The following is an 8,760-nucleotide window of genomic DNA, read 5'->3' on the forward strand; positions in this document are numbered from 1 at the left end:
TCACGGCCGGGGCCGGTGACGTCAGGGAGGAAGCGGACCAATCACAGCCAGACGCCCGCCCGCCCGGCGCTCCCTAGTGCGCGCGCGTGCGCGGAGCGTCCTCATCCCTGCAGCCCGGGCATGCGCCCTGGCGCTCCGCTCCGAGCGGGCGCCCCGCGGCCTCGCTGAGGGACAGCGTTCCCCGCCCCGCCCCGCCCCGCCCCGCCCCGGAACTCGGCCGGCCGGCCGCCCAGGGTGTCCCGGCCGGGGCGAGGGCCTGCCCTGCCAGCCGCAGGCCGGAGCTTCCGCCCGGATCCTGCTCTGCGAGCCCCCGGTTCCTCTCCAGGGTCCGGCCGTGTGCTCCGGAGGCGGCCGACTCCCTCGGCTGTTGCTTGTTTGCAAGTACTGGGGCTTGAACTCGGGACCTGGTGTTATCACTTAGCTTTTTCTTGGCTCATGGCTGGCACTCTATCACTTTTGCATGTCCAGCGTTTTGCCGGTTAATTGGAGATAAGAATCTCCCAGGCCTTTCTTCTGCTTGGGATGGCTTTGAACTGGGATCCTCGGATGTCAGCTTCCTGAATAGCTAAGATTATAGGCAGGCATGAGCCACCATTTTACCACACATTTTATAACCATGAAGCTCTTCCGCATCAATGATCAAGGGGTACCGCTGCAGATTACCTCTCAGCGGGGCTGAGGCTCTTTGGTCCTTGGATGAGGACTGACCAGAGCCTGGAGGTTGTGGGGTCTTTCAAGGACATTGGCCTTCCTGCTTAGGAAAGTGTCATGAGCAGAGTCAGATGCGATACTTCCGGGCCAGAAGACGAGGCCAGCCAGAGTTGACACCCAGAAGAGCGGGAGGGAGAAGAGTTCGGATGGCAGGAGAACAGGTAAAAGAGATCAGCCAGTAAGGAGACCATCTCTGGTCTCCTCTGGCGGCTGTTGATGGAGACGTAGCAGGTAAGATGGACTCCTCGGAGACGCAAACCCAACGCTCTTCTCGTCGACCCCTTGCTCAGATTAAAAATGTCTTTAGATTCCTCATCTCTAGTTGATCTTCTGTAACATCTGGGTTACCTCACACACTCCCAAACACCAGCTTTCCTAACAGCTGCTCTCCTAAGTCCCCCCACCTCATTCCCTCACCTTTGGTCCTAGGCAGGCAGATCTTAGAGACAGTTGGGAGGGGGTGTAAGGAACGCGTGTGTTCCTTTCACGATCGCAGGTAAGGTTGTTCTCATTGTACAAGGAGGTGACCGTGATGTAGCATTTGGTGCTTGTCATTATCCATGTGAAATTCCTGTCTGACGCCTCGTTTAACATTCAAACCACAGCTCTCGGTGCCTGTGATCTCTCTGACTTCTCAGGTGAGGCAGCAGAGACACAGCGAAAGAGAGAGGGGAGCAGAGCACCCGGCTGCCCCTCCCCTAGCAGGAAGGCCAGGAGCAGCAGTCTGTGGGGATCAAAGGCTGAAGTGAGGAACACACCCCCCCCACGAACCCCAGAATACGTGGCCAAAGGGAGGGCGGCCGTAGGGGCAGCTCTGGGGTCTGCATGGACGTTGTGCTGAATGTAAAGACAGAGGAGAGGGTCTAGAGCACAGCAAGGTGGAAATTCTCTCAAGTCATGGAAATGTTGGCTCCCAGCCTGTCCCCCGGGCTGAGCGGCCTCCTCCAAGATGAGTCATCCTGATGTTAGCACCAAGGGCCTCCCCCTCCACCTTGCTAAGAACCAAGGGCCTCCCCCTCCACCTTGCTAAGAACCAAGGGCCTCCCCCTCCACCTTGCTAAGAACCAAGGCTTTCCCCCTCCACCCTGCTGAGGTAGATGGAGGAGCAGGAGAAAGACAGTGTGAATGCATGCACTGGGGCATCATGGGAAAATGAGTACCCAGAATCCCAGTGGGGCTTGGAAGCTCCATGGGGGTGAGGGAAATGGAAGCTTTAAACAGTTTGGATAAAAATAAATTTTTAGGGGAGATGAATGTGTCCCCAGAACGGAACATAACCTAGGACAGTGTTTGCTGGGCTCGGAGGGTGGTTGGTGTCAGCTGTAGCTTTTTTTGCTCATCACTTGCGTCCATCTTCTCCAAGGATGAAAGCAGGAAGAAGGGATTGCCAACCCCGCTGTCTTCTGGGGGATCCCGCCTTCAGGCAGCTAGGGAGCCTCTGAGAAAGCCTCTCCGGGACTTGGAAGGAGAAGGAGCAAGAAAGGGGAGGGCGTAGAGGACAAGAAGGGTCAAGCAGACCTTGGCCGTGACACGACTTTTTTTTCAATTCACAGCGTTCAGTGCGCAAAGTGCCAGACTTAGGGGTCTCATTTTCTGAGTTCCCGCAATGGTTTTCCGAGGTCTAAGGCGGCTCCAGCTGCCCTCCTCCTAGACCTCGACTCTTGGAAGTCGTCGGTTGAGTTCACCTCACCTTGCAAGCCACAGGGGACTCGTAGCAGCAAAGCCCGTGGACAGGTGAAATGCCAGAGTCCAGGAGGCAAGCTCCGGAGCTCTTTTTCCTACCACCCACATGGAGGAGGCAACCAAGCGTCCAAGGAGGAGAAGGGATAAATGAGTAGTCAGGAGGCGCGGTAGGGGAAGACCCTGCCCTAGGCCAACCTCGGATAATGTCCTTATTGAATGAACTTGAAGATTCTCAGACCTGAAGATGGTTGTGCCAGAAACGTGGCCTCCGTGCACGGAGCTCACAGTGCCCCCTCTGGTGTTCGATAGGGCTTCTTCTAGGCCTGGACTCACCGTGGCCCTGGCCCTAGGTCGCTGTGAACAGGGGCGGGCAGGGGGGCTGCAGGTATGGTCAGCGCAGTCAGTAGCTCTCGCTAGTCACCGGGGCCTCAACGAGCTTACAACTTCTGCTTCCAGAGAAAATAGGGAGAGATGTTCGGCCACGTTTGTTTGGAGCAATCCCTCCTCACTGTAAAGACACAGCTTTAGACGGGGGAGAGGAGGGGAGGGAGAATGCCATTGTAACAGTCAATGTGTGCGTGTGAAAATGGAACCGGGTCACTGGAGGGGATGGGGTGGTTGAGAAAGATGAGGGAGGATGGTGTCAGGGATGATATTAAGATGCATCATACCCATACCCTGACCCCTTGAGTCGAAGCCCCTTTGTGTAACTACTGACAGGTAATAAAAATAGATTGTTAGATACAAATAAAGACACAGCTTTAATAATAGTAAAAGCATAAGATGTTGACATACGATGCGGCCGTCAAGGTCAAAGAGAAGAATTGACATCATTTGCTGAAGACCTCAGAGCGGAGGATGGAGTCCTAACTCGGCTTGACTAGCTACACTTAGTTTTTCACTCTGAGCCTGTTTTCAATCCCGGGAAATACAGGCCCCGCGGCTGGACGTGCTGTTAGAGCTGTGTGTATCTTAGTGCACCGAAACGCCGCAAAACCCCGTAAGGACCGCGCCAAGACCCCTTTTTCCAAATGAGGACATTGGGGCACAGCAGCTTCCAAGGCCCCTCTGCTGAGGGCAGCTGGCTTAACGCGTCGCTCTAAAGGGGCCGTCCACTTGTGAACGGAGAAGCGCTCTGTTTGGTCTGGGGTTTGAAGAGCTCCTGGTATTCATCCTTTTCTGTTGCTGTAGTGAAGTCCCCGAGGCTGGGTAACTTACTTAAAAAGTGGTTTTGTGTGGCGCACACTTCTGGTCCTGGGTTGTCGCATCTGCTGATGGCGTGGGTGTGTGTGTGTGTGTGTGTGTCTGTGTGTCTGTCCCTTCCCGTCTTTCTTCCTTTGTAAAGCCACAGGTGGCCTGTCACCGGGTCTCTGACCTCATTACCTTATCTGCTTTGAATCCATCCCCGGCCAGAGCACACTGTGATACCAGGACCGTATCCAGACCTGGACGGGGCCATTTTCCTTCACCGAGTACACCCCACTAGCAGCTGCTATGCCCTGTGGACGTGGTCTGGAAAATTCTTCCAGGCGCTCAAATGCCACCACATTCCTGAGTAGCAGGGTGTCAGAGGTGTGGGGACCGCGTGGGAGTCCGTGCGCATGGAAGAGCTTTGGCGACTGGAGTGGCACGCATGCACAGGGACAGGGAGATGCCGCCGCGTTCAGGGGCCGGTGCTCGTGGGAGGGGGGCTCGTGATCAAGAGAACAGGGCTGGGGGGTGGGGGAGTGGGACTCGGGTAGCAGCGAGAGGGGGGTGCTCTCCTCTGAGAGGCACGGGGAGCCCCTAATGAACCCCTGGGAGACGAGGAAGGAGAGGAGAGGGAGAGGGAGGAGAGGCAGGTGAGCGCAGGGCGGGGCTGTGGATGAAGCAGGGCAGGAGTTCCGAGGGCCCTGTGGACACTGCCTGAACTGTGGCTCAGTCTTCCTTGGTTTATTTGTTTTCGGTGCTGGCCCTGGGGCTTGAACTCAGGGCCTGGGCGCTGCCCCTGAGCTTTTGTATGAAGGCTAGCACTCTGCTCCTCTCGAGCCACAGCACCGCTTCTGGCTTCTTTCGGTACTCAATGGAGAGGAGAGTCTCAGGGAGCTGGTTCCCACCTGTAATCCTAGCTACGCAGGAGGCTGACATCTGAGGATCGCTGTTCAAAGCCCAGGCAGAAAAATCCACGAGAAATACACAGAAAAAGCAGGAAATGGCGCTGTGGCTCAAGTGGTAAAGAGCTAGCCTTGAGCACAAAGAGGCTCAGGGACAGTGCCCAGGCCCTGAGTTCAAGTCCTAGGACCAGAAAAAAAAAAAAGAGTCTCACAGGCTTTCCTGCCAAGTCCAGCTTTGAACTGCTCTCCTCAGATCTCAGCCTCCTGAGAAACTAGCCCAGCTTGGCTTCCTTGATCTCTGGTTCAGCAGGAGCGCCCTGGGCGTACGCACGCACGCACGCACGCACGCACGCACGCACGCACGCAGTGGTGTGCTAGATCATCTAGCGAGCAGCGGCCCTCGTCACCGGGCAGGCAGGCACTGGTTCTCAGGGTGCAGGCGCGCTGGGGGGGGGGGGGGGGCCCGTACGACTTGGGGGAGACACTCGGTCCCGTGGATGCGATCGCCATGGGCAACGGCAGAGCGCTGGAAAATGGTAAGATGCGGTCAGACGGGAAGGGCTGAGCGGCGCAGCGCCATTGTCTGTGCGAGGTGACTTGTTTACCTAGGAATCGAGGCCATTTTGATGATGGCTGCGGTGAGCCATGCGTGGGGGGAAATCCCTGGAGACCTTGGAGTGGAGTTTTAAGCCAGCAACGACAGTCCCAGCCCTTCCGCACCCACACGTCTGCGGAGGAGGGAGGGGAACCGCCCGGAGCCAGCTGTACCCAGAACCGCAAGCACCGTGGCTCCGAGCTCAGGCTTCCTGCTGAACCCGGGCGCTGGGTCTGGGAACGGCTGCGCCCGGCCGATCCCAGCAGACGGCCCCGCTCCCACGAGCACTTGAGAAGAGGAAGCACGCCGGCCCGGCAGGCCCACGGGAGTTCCTCGGATGTTTCCACAACGGGCTATGGCAGAAGCCGACTGTGGGAATGTGTAAGAAGAACAGCAGCAAGAAGCTAGACACAGAGGGCCGGAGGAGCCCCGGAACCTACTGGAAAGGCCTGGAAAGAGGCGATCGCTCTGGTACAGCCACCCACACGATTCCCAGCCCCGAGCAGAGGCGCTTGCGTGGAATTTGTAAAGGCTGAAAGGTCTGAGCTGTGGGCGGGACGGCACGGGAGGAGGGACAGGACCTCCGGGAGCCTAACTAACATGTCTCCTCGAGTGTATAGAGAGAGAATACTCGGTCCGTGGTCCGGGAGGCCCACATCTGTTCAGCAGATGTTCATCCTCTCCTAGGCAGCTCAGCTTCTCAGTTGCCTGGTCTAGAGCAGCTAGAGGACTGACAGCGAGGCTCGCAGAGGAATCAGAGCCTGGAAAAGAAGAGAAGCCCTGAGGAGGAGGAGGGCAGCAGCTAGCGAGCCTGACCTTGCCCGCGGTCCCTTTCAAGAGCCACGCACAGGGGAGGCCCAGGGATAGATTTTCTCTGAGAATCTGCAAGCCCCTCACCCTCAGGGAGCCACAGGCAGCAAAGGGAGCTAGAGGCGTGGACGAGCAAGTGCACAGCATTTCTGGAGAACGCCCAGTCTCTCCTTGTTTAAGATAGGTGACGCCCCTGATCAGAACTGAAACCTTCCATTCATGTCTGAAGTTCTTCTAAGTCCTTTTCATTTGTAATGACTTCATATTCAAAAGCATAAGCACGTTAGAAGGATGGGGCGAGGACTCTGTCCTATTCTGCGTTATACCATTCTTTCTGCTCGATTCAACGTGATTTGAAGGGCAAGTAGCAACTGATGCGTGCTTTTGCTGTGTTCCTGGCTTCCGAATGCTGAAGCTCACGCTCTGACCCCACTCGTGAGAATCACGGTGACATATTGGTCCTCATCTTTTCAACAACATTTCAAATAAGGGGCAGAAAAGAAGTAATGCTAGGTTTTATTCTGTTCGTTGGGATGTGATTCTTTATCTTTTTTTTTTTTCTTTTTGTTCTAATACTGGGGTCTGGGCACCATCATTTAGCTTTTTTTTTTTTTTTTTTACTCAAGATTGGCACTTGCCATTCCATTTCCGGCTTTTTGCTGGTTAATTGGAGATAAGAGTCTCACAGACCAAAGCTGGCTTTGAGGGGCTGGGGATATAGCCTAATGGCAACAGTGCCTGCCTCGTATACATGAGGCCCTGGGTTCGATTCCCCAGCACCACATATACAGAAAATGGCCAGAAGTGGCGCTGTGGCTCAAGTGGCAGAGTGCTAGCCTTGAGCAAAAGGAAGCCAGGGACAGTGCTCAGGCCCTGAGTCCAAGCCCCAGGACTGGCCAAAAACAAAACAAAACAAAAACAAAGCTGGCTTTGAACTGCAATCCTCAGATCTCAGATTCCTAAGTAGCTAGGGTTACAGACGTAAGCCGCTAGTACCTGAATATGTGATCCTTTCTTATTCCACAAAAGAAAATCTCTTTATTCTGAGGATCAACTCCTAGTATCATCAATTTAGAAGACTTTAAAAACCTTTATGTGTTCCTCTCCTTTGTTCTCATTGTGTTAATATTTAAAAGAGTGCTGTTTAATTAATCATGTTCAAGTGTAATTATTTGTCTTTTACTATCCATTGAGTTTACTTGTAGGTTTATAGGTACATTCTAATTATTACAAGTGAGGAAAACCATGCAGCCTATGTTTCTTTGGGTCTGGTTTACTTCGCTTGGTATGATCTTTTTTTTTTTCCAAATCTTTCCATTTCCTTACAAATGGGAGATTTCATTCTTCCTGATGGGAGCATGGAATTCCATTGTGTATATACACCACATTTGCTTGATCCACTCATTCGCTGAGGGGCATCCGGGTTGATTCCATATCTTGGCTATGGAATTGATGCTTATGGAACTCCAAGGAATGGAAGCAAGAAGTTTTGTGTTGTTGTTTTTTATTATTATTATACTGTTTGTGGTTCTTCTTCTTTTCCCTTTTTCTTTAGCTTAGTCTCGTCTGTTGCTGTTTTTATTTTTTAGTTTCTGTACCCGTTTTCTTGCGTATAAGTTCATCTGATTTGGGGAGGGGAATGAAAACACAGGATCAGCGGGACAAAGAGTGAAGCGATTCAGCAGTGAAACCCACTAGACACCACGTTAGAAGCAGCTATACAGCTTGGGTGGTGGGGAGGGAAGTTCGCAGGGGAAAAACTGGAATGAGGGCGGGGGTGATGCTATTCAAAAGGAAATGTACTCGTTACTTAACTGTAACCCCTCTGTGCACGACCTTAACAATAAAAAGAATTTTAGTGGAAAACCAGGAAAGTGAGAAAAAAAATCTTCATGTTGTACAAGCAAAGCCAGCATTTCTTATTGTTTTTCTCTCTCAAAAGCAATTGAGCTGGGATTCTATCATTTTTATCACCCTTTGCTGAAATTCTTGGTTGTAAGCTGAGTTTTCTTTGGATGCTAGATAGGTTATCTACATCAGGAAAAGCGTTGCCTTCCCTCCAGTAAAAAGGTAATGTTTCAAAAGCACTCAGCTGCTGCTGCTGTTCCTCTAAAGTTGCCGACGTCTACTTCCTGATTTTAGTATCCTGGATATCGTATATATGTGTATTAGAACTAGGGAAGGGAAGGGGAATACCAAAATTGAGAGACAAAGGATAAAAAGACAAACCAATGCAACAGCAATACTTACAAAATGATATGGTGTAAACCAACTGTACAACTCACGGGGAGAGAGGGAAATGGGGAAGGGGAGGCGGGGGAAAATGAGGGAGGAGGTAGCAAGTTGGATAAGAAATATACTCACTGCCTTACGTGTGAAACTGTAACCCCTCTGTACTTTACTTTGACAATAAAGAAATGAAAAAAACTTTGCTTTGCAAGGATGTACTCGCTGTTCTCCTTTTCTGCTCCATGTTCCCATCTTTCAGAGACTGTGTTGGTTTTTACATGGGTTGCTTTCTTAGATTCTGCCAGAAACACCCATTTCTGAGAATGCTAATGACTCTGGACTCCAGGGCAGCCGCCATCCGTACCCAGGGCTAGGTCCGAACGTGGTGTTCTGCACCGGGCAACTGAGGAGCTGCGGTCCGTGCTCCACGCGCCGAATGCCCGTCCACGCCTGCCCTCCCCTCCTCCCTCCACCCTCGGCCACGTGGCCTCCTTTCTACACCTGGCACCGCCCCTGCCTTCAAGCCAACATACTTGCTTTTCCTCTTCTAGAAAGTTCTCCAGTTCTCTGTCACCCTCCAGGACTCAGCCCTTCTCTTCCCCATGTCGATCGCGTGATGGTGGTGGTGGTTTTAGTGAG

Source organism: Perognathus longimembris, chromosome 8 (genome assembly GCF_023159225.1).
Source record: "Perognathus longimembris pacificus isolate PPM17 chromosome 8, ASM2315922v1, whole genome shotgun sequence".
Lineage (NCBI taxonomy): Eukaryota > Metazoa > Chordata > Mammalia > Rodentia > Heteromyidae > Perognathus > Perognathus longimembris.